The 26,177-nt window shown below is 41.7% G+C and overlaps 2 protein-coding genes across 4 annotated transcripts in view; one reads left to right on the top strand and one right to left on the bottom strand.

Annotated features, from left to right (window-relative positions):
- Positions 1–26,177, top strand: part of LOC144287879 (uncharacterized) — a 74,790-nt gene that overhangs the window by 18,328 nt on the left and 30,285 nt on the right. The window contains exon 3 of one of the 3 annotated variants that reach the window (XM_077855315.1): positions 14,146–14,300. The exons of the other annotated variants lie outside the window; for them this stretch is intronic. The gene's annotated coding sequence lies outside the window, so the exon portion shown is untranslated. The remainder of the gene's footprint in view (positions 1–14,145; positions 14,301–26,177) is intronic. 3 annotated transcript variants of the gene reach the window in all.
- Positions 1–26,177, bottom strand: part of LOC144287985 (uncharacterized) — a 69,019-nt gene that overhangs the window by 22,115 nt on the left and 20,727 nt on the right. The gene's annotated exons all lie outside the window — the stretch shown is intronic.

The raw sequence follows: 26,177 nt of genomic DNA, 5'->3' as shown, positions 1-26,177 counted from the left end.
TTCTCTCCTTTTCCCTTTAATTCCTGTCACTATTTTTTATATTCCCCGAATGAATGAGACCATATGTTTGTCCTCTGATTGACTAACTTCACTCAGCATAATACCCTCCAGTTCCATTCATGTCAAAGCAGATGCTGGGTATTTGTCTCTTCTAATGGCTGAGTAATATTCCATTGTATATATGGACCACATCTTCTTTATCCATTCATTTTTTGATGGACACCGAGGCTCCTTTCACAGTTTGGCTATTGTGGACACTTCTGCTATAAACATCGGGGTGCAGGCGTCCCGGCGTTTCATTGCATCTGTATCTTTGGGGTAAATCCCCAGCAGTGCAATTGCTGGGTCGTAGGGCAGGTCTATTTTTAACTCTTTGAGGAACCTCCACACAGTTTTCCGGAGTGGCTGCACCAGTTCACATTCCCACCGACAGTGCAAGCGGGTTCCCCTTTCTCTACATCTTCTCCAACATTTGTTGTTTCCTATCTTGTTAGTTTTTACCATTCTCACTGGTGTGAGGTGGGATCTTATTGTGGTTTTGATTTGGAAAACTGTGTGGAGGCTCCTTTGTGCTTCGCTCAAAGAGGCAAGTCTGAGAGCGCCGCTTGCTGTGACTCCCCGTGGGGGGTAGGCTGGGGTGGGGGGTTTGGCTGAACCTAAGTCGCCCACTCCTCCTTGCTTCACCAAGCCGCAGACTCTCCGGCAGCCTCATTGAGAGACCTCGCGCAGGTTGATGCTATGTGTCCAGGGCCCTGACCTGTCTGGATCCCACCTCTGAATCCTCAGCCTCTCCCCTTTGTTCAGGACAGCGCAACGTTCCTGGGGGTAGTCCCCATTTCTGACACCCCGTGATGACTGGAACAGGGTTACATGTAGAGGGACCAGCATGTGCAGAAGTATGGAGGTGCGACGAATCTTCTGTCCACAGGAAACCTCACGTGTGGATGAGCCACATGTTAAATGGCAGTCAGCTGAGCATCTGGGCTTGTGTTCTGAGGGCGCTGGTAGCCATAGAGGGTTGTGAACAGAGACACTGGAGCTGAGTTTGAGTTTTATTTATTTTTTAAAGATTTTATTTATTTATTCATGAGACACACACACACACACACACACACACACACGAGTGGGACTCGATCCCGAGACTCCAGGATCATGCTCTTGGGCCGAAGGCAAGCACCAAACTGCTGAGCCACCCAGGGATCCCAGAGTTCGAGTTTTAAATGATTCCTAAGGATGCTCAGAGATGGGAGTAGGGGTGGAGGTGAGGTTGATGAAAGTGGAGATGGGGTGACTTGTGGAGGCTACTGCAACAGACTCCATGGCAGTTACCACAGGGCTGGACCAGAGAGGTAGCTGTAGTGCTGAGAGAACAGATGCAATTACGAGATATTTTAAAAATAGAAAACTAGCATCCACTCAGCCAGCACAGTGCCTTCTTAATTTTGAATTTAGGAATTGCTATGAAACAACCATTCATTTCAGCATTAAGTGATCAGTTCTAAATGTGTAACAGGTAAGCAATTAAACACACATGTATGCGTTTAACAGTTAACTACGCAAGCGTTTAACATTTGGCTCACACCGCAGTATACCACAAAGCACTATGTTAAGACACTAAAAAGTCTTAAATATTACATTTTCTTAAATGCCCAAAAGTTACGTATAACACAAGTCCAAACTTTCAAAAACCCATCAAACCATTTGACCTGAAAACCTTAAAGCCTTAATTCTGTGGACAGTAACAGCTTACATTTGGCACTTGACATACACTAATACTTTTGATATCAACACCAGTCCTGGGGATCCCTGGGTGGCGCAGTGGTTTGGCGCCTGCCTTTGGCCCGGGGCGCGATCCTGGAGACCTGGGATCGAATCCCACATCAGGCTCCCGGTGCATGGAGCCTGCTTCTCCCTCTGCCTGTGTCTCTGCCTCTCTCTCTCTCTCTCTCTCTCTGTGACTATCATAAATAAATAAAATTTAAAAACAAACAAACAAAAAAAACCACCAGTCCTATAAGGTTGCTGCCATTTTAAAAAATATATATAAATATAAATATATATTTTTGAGAGAGCAAGCATGAGCAGGAGGGGCACAGGGAAATGGAGAGAGAATCCTAGGCAGACTCTGCACCTGAGATCAGGACCTGAACCAAAACCAAGACTTAGATGCCCAACTGTGCCACCCTGGTATCCCAAGGTTGCTTCCATTCTTATGCCTGTTTTATAGATGAAGACACTGAGCCACAGGGAGATTGGGTTCTATCTAGTCTTAGGTCACACAGCTAGTAAGAGGCAGCAGCAAGGACTGAGGCCCAGGATTTATTTATTCATTTATTTTTAATTTTTTAAAAAAGATTTTATTTATTTATCCATGAGAGACACACACAGAGAGAGGCAGAGATATAGGCAGAGGGAGAAGCAGGCTCCATGCAGGGAGCCCGATGTGGGACTCAGTCCGGGGACTCCAGGATCACACCCTGGGCTGAAGGCAGAAGCTCAACTGCTGAGCTACCCAGGCATCCCTGAAGCCCAGGAATTTAAAGAGTCAGCTGGAGGTCACCTTGCTTCAGGGAAGGCACTAGACTGGGTCAGCCCTTGGGACTCCAACATGCATGCCCTTCCTTCCCAATCTCACTCTCTTCACATGTTTCCATGGCTTCAGAAGCACTTAGGAGCCATGCACAGGTGAGTAAATATTGTCTCAGGCCCTCACCTGCCCCATCTCCCATTTATGATCTCTGGGATGCATTCCAGGAATCCATGCCAGCCACTCTACTGCTGTTGGTTCTGAGGCCTCTCCTCAGACTCAGGATCCTGAACCCAGGTGAGGGGTTATTTGGAGAGGTCCTGATTTCTGGCCACCAATAGACTGTCTTGTAGAAGGTATTACTGGCATAGGGATCACCATGTGCACGGGCTTGCAGGTGAGACAGAGTGACAGCCACAGGTCTCCTTCATGACTGGTGGGACCAGACAGCCAGGATGCAGGAGGTCCTGAAATCGCAGGCTGAGGAACTGTGCCTCTACTTCGACCTTGGAAGATTTGGTATAGAAGAGGGGAGGTCTTGATAGACTTTCTCTGGTTGCAGAGTAGAGAACAGACACAGGGGTGAGGGAGGCCACTGAAGCAGTCTAGACAAGCATGGGGACAACTGGACCAGGTTGGTGGCTGGAACACAGTAGCGGCTGTGGAGAAAACATACAGTTTCTGGATTTGTTTTTACAGTAGGTCCAAAGAAGCTGATGTGGAAGGGGAGGGAGAAAGGGAGGAGTTTGGGATAAGCCTAAATTTTGACCTTTGCAGCTGGGGGAGATCCATCAGCTGAGAGGTGGGGAAGTGAGTAGGAGTTCTATTTAGGATTATTAGGAGTTCAATTTTGCCCATGTTGAGTCTGAGATGTTGTAGTGGACACTGAGTGAATAGCTGGACACATAGGTCTGGAGTTAAAGGAAGGATTCAGGATTCAGGTTGGAGACATCATGAGGCGGTGGCCTATGTGTGGACAGGGGTGGAGCTAGGAGTCACATTAGGAGGAGATACGTTCAGATCATGGTGGCTAAGGGGCAGAAAAGCGGAGGACCTGGCTAGAGGACTGGACCTGTGTCTTGGGCATCCGAATGGGGTTGATGAGCATCCCAAGGACAGATGACGGGGAGTGGTAGGTGTGGGGGGGAGGTGGGTGTGGGAGAGAGGTGGGGCTAGAAGGGGGCTGAGGCTGGCACAGGGGAGTGGACGTGGGATGGACGTGGAAGCACAACAGTAATGGGAGTGAGATGACAGGGAGGCCAAGGCCGGTGCTTCCTCAGCCCTCTAAGGGCTGGCCAGGCTTCTGTGGTGACCTTGTGGGGCCTGGAGAGCCTTACACAGGCTGGTAGATAAACTCAGCAGCAGACAGGAGGGTCACTGAAGGCCAGGGCCAGTGGGGTGGAGTATTGGGTGAGACTTGGCTGGAAAGAGGAAGGGTTGACTGTGGTGAGGGGACAGTGTGTACAGCACACAGCAGGAGAGGCTTAAGGTATCTGAGCCCTGCATGTGGTTCCAGGTGGCTGAGGCCTAAGCAGGAAAGGGCGTGGTGGAGAGGCCTTTGAAGCAGGGCTAGGGGCTTCCCCTGGCATGTGCGCCACCCCGGGTCCAGGGCAGGAGGGATCCTGATTGTATTTGCCAAGCACTCTCTGGCAGGACAGAGTGGCATGTAGAGGCCAGGAACATACCATGGATGTGGGCTGGGGTAGAGGAGGTGGCCATGACGGAGTGAGGGTGGGACCTGGGGACAGGAGGGCAATGTGGTCCATGGAGCAATGTGCTCAGTGGAGAGAGGGAGAACTGAGGGTCCCATGGCCTTGCTCATAGCAGCCTAAGAGGGGAAGCTGAGCCCATGTTTGGTTGTGTCTGGGAGGCACACGCTGTGGGAACCCCTGAGGAATGTGCTAGCAAGAGAGGTGGGGCCTTTCATGTCATGCCCAGTGCTTGAATGACATTTATCTGCCTTCATGCCCGTGTGGGCATGATACGCGGTGACACAGTGATCAGTAGGACAGAGGGGAGAGTTAGTGCCAGTGGCATCTGGGCCTTGCAGATCCTGTGAGTTTTGGAGCTGGGGTAGGGGGCAGGGAGTGGATGTTTGGTGGGTAGACTGAAGGTCGCAGTGAGAGGTGGCTCAGGGACATTGCTCTCCCCATCATGGTAGGCTGCAGTGACCTTTGAGAATGTGGCTGTGGGCTTGTCTCAGGAGGAGTGGGAGCTACTCCTGAGGGATAGGACTCAGAGACTCCTTTTTTTTTATTTATTTTTTATTTTTTATTGGTGTTCAATTTACTAACATACAGAATAACCCCCAATGCCCGTCACCCATTCACTCCCACCCCCCGCCCTCCTCCCCTTCCACCACCCCTAGTTCGTTTCCCAGTTAGCAGTCTTTACGTTCTGTCTCCCTTTCTGATATTTCCCACACATTTCTTCCCCCTTCCCTTATATTCCCTTTCACTATTATTTATATTCCCCAAATGAATGAGAACATATAATGTTTGTCCTTCTCCGACTGACTTACTTCACTCAGCATGATACCCTCCAGTTCCATCCACGTTGAAGCAAATGGTGGGTATTTGTCATTTCTAATAGCTGAGTAATATTCCATTGTATACATAAACCACATCTTCTTTATCCATTCATCTTTCGTTGGACACCGAGGCTCCTTCCACAGTTTGGCTATCGTGGCCATTGCTGCTATAAACATCGGGGTGCAGGTGTCCCGGCGTTTCATTGCATTTGTATCTTTGGGGTAAATCCCCAACAGTGCAATTGCTGGGTCATAGGGCAGGTCTATTTTTAACTGTTTGAGGAACCTCCACACAGTTTTCCAGAGCGGCTGCACCAGTTCACATTCCCACCAACAGTGTATGAGGGTTCCCTTTTCTCCGCATCCTCTCCAACATTTATTGTTTCCTGCCTTGTTAATTTTCCCCATTCTCACTGGTGTGAGGTGGTATCTCATTGTGGTTTTGATTTGTATTTCCCTGATGGCAAGTGATGCAGAGCATTTTCTCATGTGCATGTTGGCCATGTCTATGTCTTCCTCTGTGAGATTTCTGTTCATGTCTTTTGCCCATTTCATGATTGGATTGTTTGTTTCTTTGGTATTGAGTTTAATAAGTTCTTTATAGATCTTGGAAACTAGCCCTTTATCTGATATGTCATTTGCAAATCTCTTCTCCCATTCTGTAGGTTGTCTTTGAGTTTTGTTGACTGTATCCTTTGCTGTGCAAAAGCTTCTTATCTTGATGAAGTCCCAATAGTTCATTTTTGCTTTTGTTTCTTTTGCCTTCGTGGATGTATCTTGCAAGAAGTTACTATGGCCGAGTTCAAAAAGGGTGTTGCCTGTGTTCTTCTCTAGGATTTTGATGGAATCTTCTCTCACATTTAGATCTTTCATCCATTTTGAGTTTATCTTTGTGTATGGTGAAAGAGAGTGGTCTAGTTTCATTCTTCTGCATGTGGATGTCCAATTTTCCCAGCACCATTTATTGAAAAGACTGTCTTTCTTCCAATGGATAGTCTTTCCTCCTTTATCGAATATTAGTTGCCCATAAAGTTCAGGGTCCACTTCTGGATTCTCTATTCTGTTCCAAGGACTCAGAGACTCCTGTACTGGAATGTGATGCCAGAGAACTTTGCACTTGTGGACTGGGTAAGTCTCTCACCCTCACCCCAGCATCCCTGACGGGGCTCTCTCCTTCCTCATTTCTCCAGGGGCTGCTCTTTCCTTCTCACAGCCAGACTGTGGACATTGCTCCCTTCTAAATTTTCCTGTGTAGGCACTGTGGGTGCCTGGCCGGGCAGATCACACTTCCCCATCCTCTCCCCAAGCCCTTGGGCATCCCTGAAGATGTGCAGGGAAGGATATGGGGGTAGGAAGTCTTTCAGTGAAACCAGTTGGATCCCACCAGACTTGGCCCCACTCTGGCAGTGACTGTTCAAATTCATTGCAGCTCTGCTCCGGATTCTAGCCAGTTCTCTGTAGCTGGCATTTCCCCATGTCTGAGTGGGCCGGAAATGGAAAGCATTGACGTATCACTTCTCGTAGGCACCACTGAGCTATTCCTGTAGACACTCTTCCAAGGTTCTTTGGTAATATTCCATTTTCATTCCTGTGGTCTGTCATGGAGCGGGTCGCTCTGTGCCAGGGCTGTCCACTCCCTTGTCCTTCCTTTAGGACTTGTATCTTCCCAGATATGCATAGTTGTCCAACTGGGGCTACAGGGAGAGACATGGGTGCCTGATAAAGCAGATGTGACTCCAGTCACAGCAAGAGGGGGGCTGGCCCTGGGAAGTGGGAGATGGCTCAGTGTCAGGCTGGGTTCACATCATACCAGGAACCTTTCCAATGCCCACCATTGTATTCATATCAAGGACTGGCCATAAATCATTTCTGTCTTTTAGTGCCACTCTTGACATTCTGCCCTGTTATCATTCCTCCTCTGACTTCTGGCCAGGGCTAATCCACCCGTGTCTGGCCTCCAGGTTTCCCTATTCCTTTCCACTGCTCCCTCTGAAGTGCTCTCCAACACTGGGCTACACAGAATGGGCTGTGAGATGTGCACATATCCTAAGTGGTTCATGAATACAGATACTGGGTTGCAGTTGGTTTTCCAGGGTCCAAACACCCTTCTACACATCACTCATGTGCCACCAGCAGACAAGCCCCTGCTGAGTCATTTGTAGAGAATTGAGTTGGGAGACCCAGCCTCTGTCCTGTGCTGCATCCTATTGCTGTTCTTGCCTACAGTAGACCTCCGCATGTATGTTCTTCATTGTATGGCCCTGCAGGCTCAGTACTGTGTGACAGACCCTCCTCACCCTAACTTTAGCCCCTTGTCCCCCCGACCTGTGTGCTTATCCCTGGGTTTGTAAGGTAAACCTTAGTGATGGAGCTGCCCTCTCCCACTGAAGTCTACGTGTAGTTCACCATTTTTCTGCTTTCAGGTTGTCAGTTTTGAGTGGAGGATGGGGAGACACACTCTCAAGGCATGTCACAACTCACGATTCTCAAGGCAGGTCCAACCACCCAGAATATCTATCCTTGTGGGATGTGTGACCCAGTCTTGCAAGACATTTTACACCTGGTTAAGCACCAGGAAATATCCCCCAGGCAGAAATTACCTATGTAGCACAGCACATGGGAGTCAGCTCTGGCTCAGTGTAAGTATTCACCAGCGACAAAAGCGGCACAGTGCAGAGAAACACCTCAGAATGGATGGAAAGTGGGCTTTGTTTGTTAAGATTGCGGAGTCCAGGGCAGTCCAGGTGGCTCAGCGGTTTAGCGCCGCCTTCAGCCCAGGGCGTGATCCTGGAGACCCGGGATCGGGTCCCGCATCAGGTTCCCTGTATGGAGCCTGCTTCTCCCTCTGCTTCTCTCTCTCTCTCTCATGAATAAATAAATAAAATCTTAAAAAAAAAAAAAAAAAGATCGCAGAGTCCACGTGTCAGAGAATCCCTTCACCTGTGGGGATAGTGGAAAGAAGCTCCTCCTTAGCTTGGACCTTCTCCAGCACCAGACCACTCATAGCAAAGGGAATGCACCCAGAAGCATTGAGTGCAGGGAGGTCTTTTACACTAGAGAAGGGCAAGAAAGGTGCACTGAGTGTGGGAGAACCTTTAGCTACAAAAATAGGCTTGTTAAGCACCAGAGAGTTCACACTGGAGAAAAACCTTATGCATGCAGTGAATGTGGGAAAAACCACATCAGAAGGGCCTACCTTGTTCCACATAAAAAACTTCACACAGGAGAATGAAGCTAGTGTGGGAAAACCTATAGCAGCAAACACACATTTGCTTAACACCAGAGGGTCCACACTGGAGAAGGGCCTTATGAGTGCAGCAGATGTAGGAAATTGTTTAGTTTTAACTCCAGCCTTATGGTACACCAGTGAATTAACAGTAGAGCAAGGCCATATGAGTACAGTGAATGTAGTAAATTATTACTCCAACCTTATCATGCACTGAAGAATTAGTATTATAGGAAGGCCTTATGAATGCAGCAGATGTGGGAAAGCCTTCAGCTACACGCACAGACTTGTTCAACATAAGAGAATTCACAATGGAGAAAGACCTCATGAGTGTAGTGAATGTGATAAAGCCTTGAGCCAGAAATACAGACTTGTTCAGCACCAGAAAAGCCACACTAGTGAGAGATCTTATGAATGTAGCAAATGCGGAAAATTCTTTAGGCAGAGCTCTGGCCTTACTGCACACCAAAGACAGGTGGGACAGCCTTAAGCTAATGGCCTTTCCTTTTTTTTTTTTTCCCCCAGATTTTATTTATTTGTGAGAGAGAGCACACAAGCAGTGGGGAGAGGGAGAAGCAGGCTCCCCACTGAGGAGGAATCCCAACATGGGACTTGGTCCCAGGACCCTCAGATTATGACTTGAGCTGAAGGAAGCCACTTAACCGACTGAGCCACCAAGGCACCCCTAATGGCCTTTCCTTATTTGATACTGGAATGTTCAAACTGGACAAAGGCCTTTGGAGTGCAGAGTGTGTGCTATCTGCTTGGTTAACATGTGTGGCACCAAGGAGAAGTTCAGACAGTAGCCTTTCTGAAGTACCCATCAACCAGAAGGTATATCTCATACATCTGAATAAGCTTTCGGGACCTGCATTGCACTTTCTGACCTGCCCAAAGCCCATGCCAGAGTTAAATCACTGCCAGTACCTGTGGCAGAAACCATCTCACCTATACTGGCTGACAAATGTACATCAGGCTACTCAATGTGCTCAGGGAAGGTGGGCCTCTCTACTCACTCTTTCCATTTCCCTGGAGGAAATCATGAGTTCACTGGCCATTGAAGGTCACCATAATTACATTCACACACTGAGTGTGATTAGTAGAGTTTGGGAAGCAAACTAGAGAGGACATGCCCCCATCCAAAGGTGCTTCCAAAAATATTCTGGTCACTGTAACAGTGAAGGATGAGGATATAGAGATAGTCTCACAAATTCTAGATTTATGTCTCTTATTGACAAGGTCGCTGGCAGAGCAAATCTTAAAGTATTCTGAATAGCTGATGCTATTTGGTCTTTTTTACTTCAAAGCTGCCATTACACAGGCAAGAAAATGGAGACAGGAATAAGAGAGATCATAGCCCAAAGGTGTGACTTTTGTGACTCTCAGACTGTCTTTATTCTTTCTTTCCATTGAATCAGGGCTGCTGCCAAGGGATGAGGATAATTATGGTTGATCCGGTTTTTCAAGAGAAGCAGGAAATCCAGATTTTTATCCGGAACTATTTTTTAAAAGCTCTATTGAGATATCATTGATGTACCATGAACTGTGCACAAAGTATAAAATGTTATGTTTTTTCTTATGTATATGCCCATGAAACCATCACCATAATCATGATATCGAATGTATTTTTCACTCTCAAAATTACCTCATCCCTCTTTAGAATCCCTCTGTCCCTCCCTCCCTGGTTCCCCATACTCATGAGCATTGATTTTCTATCTTCATTATAAACTTCCTTTTCCAGAATTTTATATAAATGGAATACAAAATGTTTACTCTTTTGCCTTTTTCCCTCTGACACAGTAATTATTTTAAGATTCCTCCATGTTACATGTACTTTGTTAGATATTTGGGTTGATTCTAGTTTAGAGCTTTTATGAATATAGATGCTATGGAGATTCATGTATGAATCTTTCTCTTGGGTTAATACTTAGGAGCAAAAGGCTTGAGTGTCTCATCTGTACCCATGGCATTTTAATTTATGGAGGTGATAGAGTGACGACACAGCGGGGTCAGTGCCAGGTGAAAGAATTTTTTACTTTGTTTCCCAAGGGAAGAGGGAATACCATGCTATGCGGGGCCACACAGCACCAGAGTTGGTCAGGATGCAGATAAAATGAGGGGAAGGCATAGACCACAGCCTTCATTGGAGTTTCATCAGGAGGGGCAAGGCAGGACAGAGTAAACAGTTAAGGACTGGCTAGTTTGAATAATCCCCATGGGCATTAGACCATAAAATTAATCTCTAATTGTCTAGTATCTGACCCTGGGATGATTTATACCAGACGAATACTGGCTTGGTGTGTCTGAGCCAGTATGTTAAATAAGGGGTAGTTGAAGCCTTGGACTCCGGTTTGTTGGTTTGTATATGAGAGACATGCTCCTGGCTAAACCCTTTATTATCTCAAGAACAGGATAGCCCTGGGACGCGTGGTCTCTTCTTGGACAGCAAGTTTTTTAAGATGTCAAAACATCAATAACGAAAAATTTAAAAATGATAAATGCACATGGGTCAAAGGGTAAGCAGACGTGTATCTCTTTATGAACTGAAAAACTGCTCCAAAATGCTCATACCATTTTGCATTCCCACCAGCAGTGTATGAAAATTTTAGTGCCATTAATAGCACTTGATATGATCAGGTTTAATTTTAGCCATTCTTGTTAAGTGTATAGTGGTATTTCTGTATGACTTTATTTTGTATTTCCCTAATGACTCATGTTTAGAATTTTTATATATGCTTACTGCCACCCTTCTCTTTGCTTGTGTTCACATCCTTTGCCTGCTAACATTTCATTCTTCTGTTACTGAGTTTTGAGAATTTTTAAAAAAGATTTTGTTTATTTATTCATGAGAAACACAGAGAGAAAGGCAGAGACAGGCAGAGGGAGAAGCAGGCTCCATGCAGGGAACCTGATGGTGGGACCTGATCCCGGGACTCCAGGATCATGCTCTGGGCTGAAGGCAGGCACTAAACCGCTGAGCCACCAGGTGTCCCCTGAGTTTTGAGAGTTCTTAATAACTTAGGTTCAAGTCCATAACCAGATATTTGTCAATGTAGTATGGCTTGTTTCTCTGGGTTTTTATTTTTTGTTGTTGTTGTTCTCTTAACAGAGTTCCTCCTGTAGCAGAAAATTTTAATGCTGAGTCCAGTGTATTTTTTCCCCCTTTTACTAAATGGTGTCTTATATAAGAAGTCTTTGCCTAACATGAGAAAATTCTCTCCTGTGTTCTTAATGGAGGGTTTATAGTTTTAGGCCATTTTGAGGTAATTCTAGTATTGTGTAAAATTTGGGATCAGAGTTCTTAAAAAAAAAAGACACCTAATTATTTCATAACATTCATTGGAAGGACTATCTTCCAATTCTAATTAATTGCCTTTGCTCTTTTCTTAAAAATCAATTGATCTTAAAAGCTACTCTTTCTCTGGACTTTTTTTCAATCTACATTTTTGCAAATATCTTAAAGTTTTAACATGATTTTTAAATATTTCTTAAAATCAGGCAATGTGGTTTTCTAACTTTGTGATTCTTAAATTTGTTTCAGCTATTCTAAGTCCTTTGCATTTCTATATGAATTTTAGACTCTTCTTGTCAATTTCTAAAGCATGCTTGGGTTTTGATTGGGATGAGAAATAGATCTTTCTTACTTTTTAATTCAAGTATAATTAACATGCAGTGTTATATCAATTTCAGGTGTAAAATATAATGATTCAACAATTCTGTACACATTACTTAGTGCTCATCATGTTATCTTTATCCCCTTCACTTATTTCACCTATTCCCTCAACTCCCTGCTGCAACCACTAGTTCTCTGTGTGAATCTTTTTCTCTTTGTTCATTTGTTTCCTAAATTCCATATATGAATGAAGTCATATGGTATTTGTCTTTCTCTGCCTAACTTATTTCACTTAGCATTATACTGACTCTATCCATTTAACAAATGGCAAGATTTCATTCTTCATTCTTTTTTTTTATTTCATTCTTTTTTTATGACTAATATTCCATTGTGTGTGTGTGTGTGCGTATCACCTCTTTATTCATCTATAGATTGATACTTGGGTTGCTTATATATCTTAGCCATTGTAAATAGGGGTGCAAATATCTTTTTGACTTTATTTTTGTATTATTAGGGTAAAAGCCCAGTAGTGGAATTACTGCATCATATGGTAGTTCTACTTTTATTTTATTTGGTAGTTTTATTTTTAATTTTTTGAGGAACCTCCATACTCCTTTCCACAGTGGCTGTACCAATGTGCATTCCCAGCAACAGTGCACAAGGGTTCTTTTTCCCTCACCAACATTGTCTCCTGTGTTTTGATTTTAGCTATTCTGACAGGTGTGAGGTGTTACCTCATTGTGGTTCTGATTTGTATTTCTCTGATGATGAATGATGTTGAGCATCTTTTCATGTATTCATTGGCTATCTGTATGTTTTCTTTGGAGAAATATCTGTTCATGTCTCTACTCATTTTTAAATTGGATTGTTTTTTGGTTTTGGGTTGTGTAAGTTCTTTATGTATTTTGGATACTAAACCTTTATTGGATATATCATTTCCAGATAACTTTTCCCATTCAGTAGGGCTTTTTGTTTTGTCAGTTATTTCCTTTGCTGTGCAGTTTATTATTTTGATGTACTCTTAGTAGTAGTTTGTTTTTGCTTTTGTTTCCCTTGCCTTAGGAGACATATTTAAAAATGTTGCTATGGCCAGTGTCAGAGAAGTTATTCCCTGTGTTCTCTTCTAGGATTTTTATGGTTTTAGGTCTCACATTTTTGGTTTTTAATCCACTTTGGTTTTTTTTTTTGTGTGTGTATGGTAATAAGCGGTCCAGTTTTCCCAACATCATCTGATGAAGAGACTCTTTCCCATTGCATATTATTACCTTTGTTGTAGATTGGCCATATAATCATGGGTTTATTTCTGACCTCTAGTCTGTCTTACTGACCTATGTGTCTATTTTCATTCTAGTACCATACTGCTTTGATCACTATAGCTCTGTAGTATTATCTTGAAATCTGGAATTGTGATATCTCTAGCTTATTTATTATAGAGAGCAAGAGAGAAAAAGCAAGCACACAAGTAGCGGGAGGAGAGAGAGAAGCAGGTTCCCTGCCAAGCAGGGAGGTTTGGACCATTGTGTTTTCATTTTTATTTGTTCCTATGTACTTTTTTTTTCTTTAGAGATCTTATTTATGAGAGAGAGAGAGAGAGAGAGAACAAGCAGGGTGAGAGGCAAAGGGAGAGGGGGAAGCAGACTCCCCACTGAGCACAGAGACCAATGTGGGACTTGATCCCAGGTCCTGGAGATCATGACCTGAGCTAATGACAGACACTTAACCATCTGAGCCACCCAGGCACCCCTGTTTCTATGTAACTTTTATTCTTTAATCTCCTGGTTGACCCACTCATTGTTAGTATTTAGTTCCATGTTATTTAAGCACCCTGTATTTATGGTCTTTCCAGATTTTTTCTTGTGGTTGGGTGCATAAATAATTTACAATCGCTTTATCTTCTTGTTGGATTGTATCTTTGTAATAACATAGTATCCTCCTTGGTCTCGTTACAGACTTTGTTTTGAGATCTATTTTGTCCAATTTAAGTATTGCTACTCTGCTTTCTTTTGACATTGATTTGCACGATGTTTCTTTACCCCCACTTTCAATTTTCAGGTGTTTAGGTCTGAAATTAGTCTCTTGTGGGCAGGATACAGATGGGTCTTGTTTTTCTTATCCATTCTATCACCATGTGTCTTAGGATTGGCATATTTAGTTCATTTGTATTCAGAGTAATTATTGGTATGTATTTATTGCCATTTTATTATTTGTTTTGTGGGCGTTTCTGAATATTTCTCTGATTTATCTTAAAGATTTTATTTACTCATGAGAGAGAAAAAGAGGCAGACACATAGGCAGAGGGAGAAGCAGGCTACTACCCATGAGGAGCCTGATGCAGGACTCAATCCCAGGATCCTGGGATCATGACCTGAGCCGAAGGCAGATGCTCAACCACTGAGCCAACCAGGTACCACTCTCTGATTCTTGTCTTTCATGGCTTGCTGATTTTCTTTTGTGATATATTTGGATTTCTTTTTGTTTCTTGCATGTATATTAGTGCTTTTTGATAGTTACTATTAGGTTTATATATGACTTCTTCATAAATCTACATTAAGTTGATGGTTGTTTTAAGTTTGAACTCCTTGTTTACCATTCTTCTCAAATTTTAGGTATATGTTGTCATGTTTTGCATCCTTTTACCTTGTGATTTCCTTGATTTTTTTTTTTTCACAGAAGTTATCTATTTTTACTGCTTTGTGTTTCCTATGCTCATATTGTCACTTTTGGTCTCTCCTTTCCACCAAAAAGTCTCCTTGGATATTTCTTGCAAGGCTGGTTTAGTGGTCATGAACTCCTTTAGTTTTTGTCAGGGAAACCTTTTTTTTTTTTTTTAAACAACAACAACAAACTTTTATTTATTTGAGAGGGAGAGCACAAGCAGGCAGAGCAGCAGGTAGAGGGGGAGAGAGAAGCAGACTGCCTGCTGTGCAGAGAGCCTGACATGGGCCTGACCCTGGGATCATGACCTGAATCAAAGGCAGACACATAACCAACTGAGCCATCCAGGTGCCCATGTCTGGGAAACTATTAATCTCTCCTTCTATTCTGAATCATAGCCTTACTGGATAGAATGTTCTTGGCTGCAGATTTTTCCTATTTAGCACTTTGAATAGATCATGCCATGTTCTACTGGCTTGCAAAATTTCTGCTGAAAAATTCCATGCTAGCTTTATTGGGTTTCCCTTGTATGCTACTGTTTTGTCTCTTTTAAATTTATTTATCACTATATCATGACGTGGGCCAAAGGCAGCCCAGACTGAGCCACCCAGGTGCCCCTTCAAATAGATTTTTGTGTCCACTTCTCTTTCTTCTTCTAAGAACCGTGTAATATGAATGTTATTACATTTGATGGAATCACTGAATTCCCTAAGTCTATTCTTGGTTTGCATAATTCTTTTCTCTCTTTCTTCAGCTTGATTACTTTCCAGTACTCTGTCTTCTAGGTCATTAATTTGTTCCTCTGCTTCTTCCAGCCTGCTGTTCATTCTGTCAAGCATGCTTCTCATTTAGTTTGAGTTGACGTTGTTCTTCATCTCTGTGTTAAGGGTCTCATTCGTGTTTTCCACCCTTCTGAAGTCCAGCGAGTATCCTGATTGCTATTTTCTTATTGCTTATCCTACTGCTTTTCTCTATCAAGCATGTTACTTATATCTGCTGCTTAAGTTAGATCTCTGGCTGTAGTCTTGTCCTATTCTTTCATTTGAAATAAGTTTCTCTCTCCTTGCTTTGTCTCTCTGTTTCTCTGTTAGGAAGCACACCTCTGTCTTCTTGCCCTTGAAAGTAGTGACTTTATTAAAAAGAGGTCCTGGAGTACCCTGTAGTGCAATATTCCCTGTTCAGAATCTGGCCCTTCAGAAGAGTATCCTATGTGTGTTGCTTATACCCTGTCGCATCTGAGTCACTTTTTTCTTTCACCGTGGTAGTGTGCACTGACTCTCTGCCAGTTGTGGGCTATGCTTGTTCTCTGTGGTGTTACTAGCCCCAGGAAGGCTCTGAGCTTGGTTATTTTCCATTAGTCTTCCCGGTCATTAATTTACTTCCCTGTGTCACTGAGACTACTATTTATTCCATAAAGTGTGTTTTTAATTTATAGCATTATTGATCACTGATCAGTTCCTTTGTATCTCTGTGTTAAATGTCTCAACAATTTCCTCTATTCTCTAGTGAGTATCTTTATCATAATTAAGTCCTCTATCAGGCATATTACTGATTTCCATTTAGCTTACTTCTCTTGCTGTGGTTGGTCCTCTTCTTTCATTTAAGACATATTTCTGTTTTCTCATTTTATCTAACTCTGTTTCTGTGTTTTGAAAAATAAGCTTCTTTTGATGTTAATAATAGTCTTATGAATATGTCATCCTTTATTGCTCTACAGAGCAGTGTCCCCTATGTTTATTATGCGTGCTCTGCTATTGAGTCTTGGCCTCTTTTTCCTTCAGTCCAGTTGTCTGCAGATGCTTTCCTTGCCTATTGTGGGCAGTGTTTGATCCCCAGTGGGAGTGGGGAGCATTTTAACAAGGTGTGCAGTGGTCTGCCTGTGAAATGATAGCTGTCCCTGCTGGAACTGAGGTCCTGCCTGCAAAACACACAGGTTGGGACATGTGGCATTGGCAGGGTTTGTGCTGGTCTTCTAGTAAATGGGGTCTACAGCACCAGGAGTAAGGTGAGCAGGACTAGAAAGGGCAGATCTGGTGACAAGTGTTGTAGGAGTGGCAGGCAAGTTAGGTAATGAGTATTGGTGCTATATTGTTTCCCTCAGGTAGCTGTTGTTTATGCTGAGGTTGGAGAAGGGAAATGGTGCCTGGCAGCTCCTTTGTTCACTCATGATTCCTGTCTGTTCAGGTCATGCTCTGGGATGAGCAAATCACTCTCACTTCCCCCTGCTCCTGGTTTTCCAAACTGCTGGTTCTGATATTCCTGTATTGGCTGTTTGTCATGCGCTGTCTCTTTAAGGATGGGGATCCTGCTTCCTAACATCCTCTCTGCTCTCCCAGAGCCAAGCCATCTATTCTTTGGAATTCCAGTCTTTAGCTCCTGCTGGTTACAGGAATTCTTCAAGTTTTGGTCCCTCTTGCTTTCAAAGGTAAATGTTATGCATACCCATCCTGTATGTGGGTTTGTGGGGTGAAAGTCTGTTTTTCATCCTTTTCAGTGCTATTAACCCCTTCCCTACCATGGATGGCCATGTGCATTTTGCTCCTAAACCACATCTTCACCTTGCCTGCCTTCTTTGATGTGGTCTCTTTTCTACCTTAAAAAAATTTTTTTTAAAAAGATTTTATTTATTCTTAAGAAACACAGAGAGGGAAGCAGAGACATAAGCAGAGGGAGAAGCAGGCTCCCTGTGGGGAGCCTGGTGTGGGATTCAATCCCAGAATCCTGGGATCACAACCTGAGCCAAAGGCAGACGGTCAACCACTAAGCCACCCAGGTGCCTCTAAGAAAAAAATTTTTTAACATAGGCTCCATGCCCAATGTGGGGCTTGAATTCATGACCCTGAGATCAAGTGTTGCATGCTCTACTACGCCAGCTAGACACCTCTCTTTTCTATCTCCACCTAGTTGTGGAGTTTATTCTGCTAGTTTTTGGACTGTCCTGAGTTATTTCCACTGATGTGTTATCTAGTTGTATCTGTGGGATGAGGTGCAATTAAGGCCTCCTGCTCTGCATCTTCACAGCCCCATAAGTTCTTATTTCTTGTATAATAAACTATTAGTTCCTTTTAGTAGATTCTGGTAATATGTTACTAGGTCAAAGGATACATGTATTGTACATTTTAAAGTGCTGGTTGCCAGATTACTATTCAAAATATTTATAAAGGATTGACAGCTCCACCAGCAATACAAATTCTTGTAACAGTTGATCTTGAGTCATTTTATTTTATGACACATTTTAACTTTTATTGTAAGGGGTTATATTACATCTCTTGCTAGAGGAAAACTTTTTCCCATGCTGTGAGAATTGAAGGTAGTATCATGTGTTTGTAATAAGTAGTGTTACAACTTGCCTGCCATCTGTCCAACTTGCTTGCCATCTGAAAATTTAAGTTCCCCAAGTTGTGTAATAAGTTTAAAAAGTGTTATTTTTTAAAACAGAATCCAATTTTAGGATGAGACCTATTTATGCTAAATATAGTTTGACCATCTGCCTATGATAGGCATGGTCACATTTCTCTTAATTATGCAGTGATCAGCTTTAATGCTTTATTCATTTAGGATAGCACCCCTAGCATAGGAGCTGGAATTCACTAATATGAAGAGTTGAATGGTCTTGGACAATAGAAGGATCCCCAACCCTTATCTTTAAGGAGGCAGGGTTAAAAAGGAGAGATTTACCAGGGCTCCTAACAGTGAGCGGATACATGAGGAAAAGATTGAAAGGAAAGCACGGAATTCTACTTGGCTCCTTGTTGCATGTAAATACTGGATTTCTGAATTTGAATCCATATGCAAAATGAACACTTACCTTGTTTTGTGCCACACTTTCTGCTATGTTGCACATTATTTTGGGATTGATTGGTTGAGGCTGTCTTGTTCCTGATTCTGTCCACAATCACACTTAGTTATAGTTAAGTGCTTAAATAATTAGAAGAATGAGTTTTGTTTTTTGGGGGTGGAGCTAGATTTTGTTTTTGTCATACCTGAAACTAGTGTCCCACTTAAAACCTTTTTTAAAAATTATTCAAGTATAGCTGATGTGCAAGTGCTAGGCAAGTTTCAGCTGTACAACACTGATCCCACAATTCTACACATTTAGCAATGCTCACCATAAGTGGAGTTACCATATCAACATATATCATTGTAGTATTACTGACTGTATTCTCTATACTGTGCTTTTTACCTCCATGACTTATTTTATAACTGGAAGTTTGTACCTCTTAATCTTGTTCACCTATCTCACAATCCCCTCCCTCACCTGATCCCCGTGGCAACCATCAGTTCTATATATTTATGAATTTGGCTTTGTCCATTTTGTTTTTTTAGTTTATTTTTTTTAAAGATTTTATTTACTCATGAGACACACACAGAGATAGAGAGAAGCAGAGGGAGAAACAGGCTCCATATCCATGCGGGAAGCCCAACGTGGGACTCGATCCCTGGTCTCCAGGATCACACCCCTGGCCGCAGGTGGCGCTAAACCGCTGAGCCACGTGGGCTGCCCTGATTTTTAGTTTAAATGTGTCGGTGAAATCATATGGCATATGCCTTTTTCTTTCTTACTTCACTGACTGTAATACCCTCTAGATCGATCCATCCATGTCATTATAAATGGCAAGATCTCATTCTTTATGGGTGAGCAATATTCCATTGGATATACACACACACACACACACACCATATCCTTACCCATTCATTTATAAGTGGACTCTTAGGTTGTATACATATTTTGGCTCAAAAATACCCTTAATCCTTCAATTAACATAGGGGTGCATATATTTTTTCAAATTAATGTGTTTGTTTTCATTGGGCATATACCCAGTAGTGGACTTACTGGATCTAATATTTCTATTTTTTCAAATTTATTTTTTAAGATTTTATTTATTCATGAGAGACACAGAGAGAGGCAGAAACAGGAGAAGCAGGCTCCATGCAAGGAGCCCGATGTGGGACTTGATCCCAGGACTCTAGAATCACGCCCTGAGCTGAAGGCAGACACTCAACCATTGAGCCACTCAGGTGTCCCTGATATTTCTATTTTTAATATTTGGAGGAACCTCATACTGTTTTCCACAATGGTTGTACCAATTTACATTTCCACCCATTTCCACGTTTGTCTATACTTGTTATTTCTTGTGCATTTAATGCTAGCCCAAATGAAAGTGGTATCTCATTGTAGTTTTGATTTGAATTTCTCTGATAATTAGTGACTTTGAGCATCTTTTCATGTCTCTGTTGCCCAGCTGTATGTATTCTTTCATAAAATGTTCAGGTCCTCTCCCCATTTTTAAATTGGTTTTTGGTGTTGTCTAAGTTCTTTAGATACTAGCCCCTTATTAGATATATCATTTGCAGATATTTACTCCCATTCAGTAGGTTGCCTTTTTGTTTTATTGGTGGTTTCCTTTGTTGTGTAAAACCTCTTTATCCTGGTAAACTCTCAATAGTTTGTGTATTTTTAGGGACATCTGGGTGGCTTAGCAGTTGAGCGTCTGCCTTTGGCTCAGGGTGTAATCCCATGGTCCTGGGATCGAGTCCCACCGTCGGGCTCCCTGCATGGAGCCTGCTTCTCTCTCTGCCTACGTCTCTGCCTCTTTCTGTGTCTCTCATGAATAAATAAAATCTTTAAAAAAATAGTTTGTGTATTTTTCTGTCAGTGATACAGCTTTGTAGTATATCTTCAAATCTGGGATTTTGAGATCTTTAGTTTTGTTCATTTTCAAGATTGCTTTGACTATTTGGGGTCTTTTTTGGTTTCACAGAATTTGTTCTAGTTTGGTGACAAATACTATCACTTTGTTGATAAGGGACTGCATGAGACTGTAGATTGCTTTGGGTAGTATGGACATTTTAACAATATTAATTCTTCCAATCCATGAGCATGATGTATGTTTTCCATTCATTTGTGTCATCTTCAGTTTCCTTCATCAGTGTCCTTTAGTTATTGATGTATAGGTCTTTCACCTCCTTGGTTAACTTTACTTCTGGGTGTTTTATTCTTGATGCAATTGTAAATGGGATTGTTTTCTTAATTTCTCCTTCTGCTACTTCATTACTAGTGTATAGAAGTGCAAGAGATTTCTGTATATTAACTTTGTCTCCTATAACTACTGAATTCATCTGTCAATCTTAGTAGCTTTTCTTTTGATGGAGTCTTTAGGTTTTCTATGTATAATATTACGTCATTAGCAGTAAGTAACAGTTTTACTACTTCTTTACCAATCTGGTTGTGTTTTCTTTTTTTTTTTTTTTTTTTTTTTTTTTTAATTTTTTATTTATTTATGATAGTCACAGAGAGAGAGAGAGAGAGAGAGGCAGAGACACAGGCAGAGGGAGAAGCAGGCTCCATGCACCGGGAGCCCGATGTGGGATTCGATCCTGGGTCTCCAGGATCGCGCCCTAGGCCAAAGGCAGGCGCCAAACCGCTGCGCCACCTAGGGATCCCTAGTTGTGTTTTCTTTCTTTCTCTTCTCTGATTGCTGCAGCTAGGACTTCCAGTATTACTTTGAAAAGTTGTGAGATTGGACATCTTTGTCTTACTACTGATCTTAGTGGAAAAGCTTTGTTTTCCTCAGAAAAGAATGAATTTTCAAATGAACACCACTCAGAAGCATAAGCTCTAACTTTTATAGTGCTCTAACCAGTGTGGAGAAATGTTTTATCCTTGTGCAGCAGGCAAAGCAGGGTCTAGAGACTGGGGGTTTCTGTTGATGTGCACAGAGGGGCTGAGAGTGGGGAAACTTATAGGAATAAGTGCAATGGTATTCCCCAGCCACTAACTGGGTTTATCAAAGTGAGACATATAAAAGGTAAAAAATGAAGGCATTAAAAAGAGAAAAAAATGCTTATAAAGATAAGGATGCTCTGTGTGGCTCTACTCTGCCCTCAGTGGAGCATTTTTTGATAAGTTTTTGATATGAATGTTATAGGACATTCTGCTTATGTCTGTATAAGATAAACACCATGGTGCCATTGGCCTAAACCACAACGCCAAGACAATGCATCACTGGAAGAGAGTTTATTTTTATTTATCCATTCATGAGAGACAGAGAGAGAGAGAGAGAGAGAGAGAGAGGCAGGCAGAGACACAGGCAGAGGGAGAAGCAGGCTCCATGCAGGAAGCCCAACACGGGACTCGATCCCAGGTCTCCAGGATCAGGCCCTGGGCTGAAGGCAGCACGAAACCGCTGCCTGGGCTGCCCTGCCTTACTAGAAATGTTAACAGAATTCTTTAAGGGGAAAAGAAATGGCCATAATTAGATATAATAAAATTATGAATAGAAAGAAAAATTTAAGAATGTGTTTGAATTTTTATTTTTCAGATTTTATTTATTTGACACACAGCACAAGCAGGGAGAGGGGCAGGCAGAAGAAGAGGTAGAAGCAGGCTTCCTGCTGAGCAGGGAGCCCGACGACATGGGGCTCGATCTCAGGATTCTGGGATCATGATGTGAGTCGGAGGCAGATGTTTAACTGACTGAGCCACCCAGGCACCCTAAGAATGTGTTTGAATTTAAATAACCATCAAATTAATTTGGAATGCTCTTTATTTAGGATGGTATATATGAATCTCATGGCTCATGGTAACCACAAACCCAGAATTATGATAGATACACAAAAAGAAAGCCAAACAATGCTTTAGACACTCCTCAACCACAAAGCAGCAAGGAGAAAGGAAAAGAGAACTATAAAAACAAAACAAAATAGCAAAAGTACATATATATCAATAATTATGTTTTTAAAGTTTTTAAAGTTTTAATTCCAATTAACATACAGTTTTATATTGGTTTAAGGTGTACAAGTAGTGATTCAACACTTCCATACACCCCCCAGTGCTCATCACAAGTGCAGTCTTTAATCCACATCACTTATTTAACCCACCCCCCCACCCACCGCCCTTCTAGTAACCATCAGTTCTCTATAGTTAAGGGTCTTTTTCTTAGTTTCTTTTTTTTTTTTTTTTTGGTTCCTTTGCTCATTTATTTCTTAAATTCTACATATGAGTGAAATAATAACCACATCTTCTTTTTGCATTCGTCAATCGATGGACACTTCAGCTACTTCCATAATTTGGCTATTGTAGATAATGCTGCTATAAACATCAGGGTGAAAAAAAAACAACATCAGGGTGTGCACACACCCCTTTGAATTAGTATTTTTTTGTATTCTAAGGGTCAATATTCAGTAGTGCAGTTGCTGGATCATGAGGTAGTTCTATTATTATTATTTTTTTTTTTGGTAGTTCTATTCTTAACTTTGAGAAATCTTCATACTATTCTCCAGAATGGCTGCACCAGTTTGCATTCTCACCAACAGTGCAAGAGGGTTCCTTTTCCTCCACATCCTCACCCACAAAGTGTTAATCTGATTTTAGCCATGCTGAGAGGTGTGAGGTGATGTCGCATTGTAGTTTTGATTTGCATTTCTCTGATGATAAGTAATGTTGAGTATCTTTTCCTGTGTCTGTTGGCCATTCTTTGGAGAAATGTTTGTTCATGTCTTCTCATTTTTTAAGTGGATTGTTTTTTGGGTGTTGGCCTGGATCAGTACTTTATATATTTTGGATACTAACCCTTTATTGGATATACCATTTGCAAATATCTTCTCTCATTCAGTAGGTTGTCTTTTGGTTTGTTGATTGATTCCTTTGCTATGCGCAAACTTTTTATTTTGTTGTAGTTCTAGTAGTTTATTTTTGCTTTATCTCCTTTGCCTCAGGAGACATATTTAGAAAATGTTGCTATGACTGATGGTAGAGAAATTACTGCCTATGCTGTGTTCAAGGATTTTTCTGGTTTCATGTCTCACATTTAGTTATATGATCCATTTTGAGTTTATTTTTGTGTACGGTGAAAGCGATCCAGTTTCATTCTTTTGCATATAAGCTGTCCAATTTTCCAAGCACCATTTGTTGAAGAGACTTTTCCCCATTGTATATTCATTCCTACTTTGTTGAAGATTAATCAGTCATATATTTGTGGGTTTATTTCTGGGTTTTCTGTTCCTATTGAGCTATGTGCCTATTTTTGTGCAAGTACCATACTGCTTTAATTATTACTGCTTTATAAGAGAATTTGAAGTCTAGAATTGTGATCTCCAGTTTTGTTTTCTTTTGCAAGATTGCTTTAGCTATTTGAGGTCTTTTGTGGTTCCATAAAAATTTTAGGGTTGGTTGTTCTAGTTCTATGAATCCTATTGGTATTTTGATAGGGATTGCATTAAATGTGTAGATCACTTTGGGTAGTATATAACAATATTCGTTCCTCCAACCCATGAGCATGGGATATCCTTTCCATTTCTTTCTGGCATGTTCAGTTTCTTTCATCAGTGTTTTATAGTTTTCAGAGTAAACATCTTTCATGTCTTTCATTAAGTTTTCCTTTTGGGTGCAATTACAATTGGGATTATTTTATTTCATTTTTTGCTGATTCATTATTAGTGTATAGGAATGCAACATTGTTCTGTATATTGGTTTTGTATCCTGTGACTTTACTGAATTCATTTATCAGGTCTAATAGTTTTTTGGTGGTTTTTTTTTTTAATTTTTATTTATTTATGATAGTCACAGAGAGAGAAAGAGAGAGAGAGAGGCAGAGACACAGGCAGAGGGAGAAGCAGGCTCCATGCACTGGGAGCCCGATGTGGGATTCAATCCCAGGTCTCCAGGATCGTGCCCTGGGCCAAAGGCAGGCGCCAAACCGCTGCGCCACCCAGGGATCCCCCTTTTTTGGTGGTCTTTAGGGTTTTCTATATATAGTATCATGGTACCTGGAAATAGAGTTTTCCTTTTTCCTTTCCAATTTGGATGTCTTTGATTTCTTTTTGTGTCTAATTGCTGTGGTTAGGACTTACATGACTATGTTGTAGCAAGAGTGGACATCCTTGTCATGCTCTTGCTCTAGGGAAAAAGCTCTGTTCATCACCATTAAGTATGATGTTAATTGTGGGTTTTCCATGTAAGGCCTTTATTATGTTAAGGTATGTTCCCTATAGACCTACATTACAGATGTTTTTATCATGAGTGGATGTTGTACTTTGTTGAGTGCTTTTTCTGCATCTATTGAAATGATATGGGTTTTATCCTCTTATTGATGTGACATATCACGTTGATTATTTTATGAATATTGAGCCACCACATTCTTTTTTTTTTTTTAAGATTTTTATTTATTTATTCTTAGAGACACACAGAGAGAGAGAGAGAGGCAGAGACACAGGCAGAGGGAGAAGCAGGCTCCATGCAGGGAACCCGACGTGGGACTTGATCCTGGGTCTCCAGGATCACACCTCAGGCTGCAGGTGGCGCTAAACTGCTGTGCCACAGGGGGCTGCCCGAGCCACCACTTTCATCCCAGGAATAAATCCCACTTGATTGTGGTGTATAATTTTTTTTTAATGTATTGTGGGATTCAGTTTGTCTCTATTTTGTTGAGGATTTTTGCATCTATATTCATGAGAGATATTGGTCTGTAGTTCTCTTTCTTCCTGGTGTTCTTATCTGTCTTTGGAATCAAGGTGATACTGGCCTCACTGAATTAATTTGTGAATTTTCCCTCCTCTTCTGTTTTTTGGAATAGTTTGAGAAGAGTAGATACTACCTTTTCTTTAAATATTTGGTAAAATTTGCCTGTGAAGACATCTGGTCCTGGACTTTTACTTTTTGGGAGGCTTTTTTTTTTTTTTTTAATTATGGATTTAATTTTATTGCTGCTAATTGGTCTGTCCACATTTTCTATTTCTTCCTGCTCTGGTTTTCGTAGGTCATATGTTTCTAGAAATTTATCTATTTCTTCTATGTTGTTCGATTTGTTGGTATATAGTTTTCCATAAAACTCTCTTAATGATTTTGTAGGTCTGCGGTTGGTGGTTATTTCTCCTCTTTCATTACTAGTTTTGTTTATTTGGGTCCTCTTTTTCTTTTTCCCCATGAGTCTGGCAAGAGGTTTATGAATTTTGTTGATTTTTTCAAAGAACCAGCTCCTGGTTTCATGGATTTGTTCTATTGTTTCTTTAGTTCCTATGTCATTTAATTCTGTTCTTATCTTTATTATTTCCTTCATTTTGCTGGACTTGGGTTTTGTTTTTTATTCTTATACTCCTTTATGTGTATTTATTGAGATTTTTTTTGAGATTTTTTCCTTGCTTCTTGAGTAGGCCTGTACTGCTAGAAGCATCCCTCTTAGGACCACTTGTGCTGCACCCTAAAGATTTACTTATTTTTGAGAGATTGAGAGAGCTTGAGTGGGAGGGGCAGAGGGAGAAGGAGAGATTCCCAAGCATGCTCCATACTCCAACTTGGAGCCCAATGTGGAGTTCAATCTCACAACTGTGAGAGCATGACCTGTGCCAAAAACAAGAGTTGGGACACTCAACCACTGATCCACTCAGGTGCCCCCCTCTCCCCCTTCTAAAGATTTTTGACCATTGTGTTTTCATCTGTTTTGATGTATTCTTAAAATTTCTTCTTTGATTTCTTGGTTGACCTGTACATTGTTTAGTAGCATGTTATTTAACCTCCATGTATTTATTTGTGCTCTTTCCAGCTCTTCTGGTTGGCTTGTGGTTTCATAGCATTGTGGTCTGGAAAGATGCATGATATGACTTTGAATTTTTGGGGACTTGTTTTGTA

The sequence above is a fragment of the Canis aureus genome, chromosome 1 (assembly GCF_053574225.1).
Source record: "Canis aureus isolate CA01 chromosome 1, VMU_Caureus_v.1.0, whole genome shotgun sequence".
NCBI lineage: Eukaryota > Metazoa > Chordata > Mammalia > Carnivora > Canidae > Canis > Canis aureus.
The sequence above is the reverse complement of the archived record's forward strand: the minus strand, read 5'-3'. Positions and strand labels throughout refer to the sequence as shown.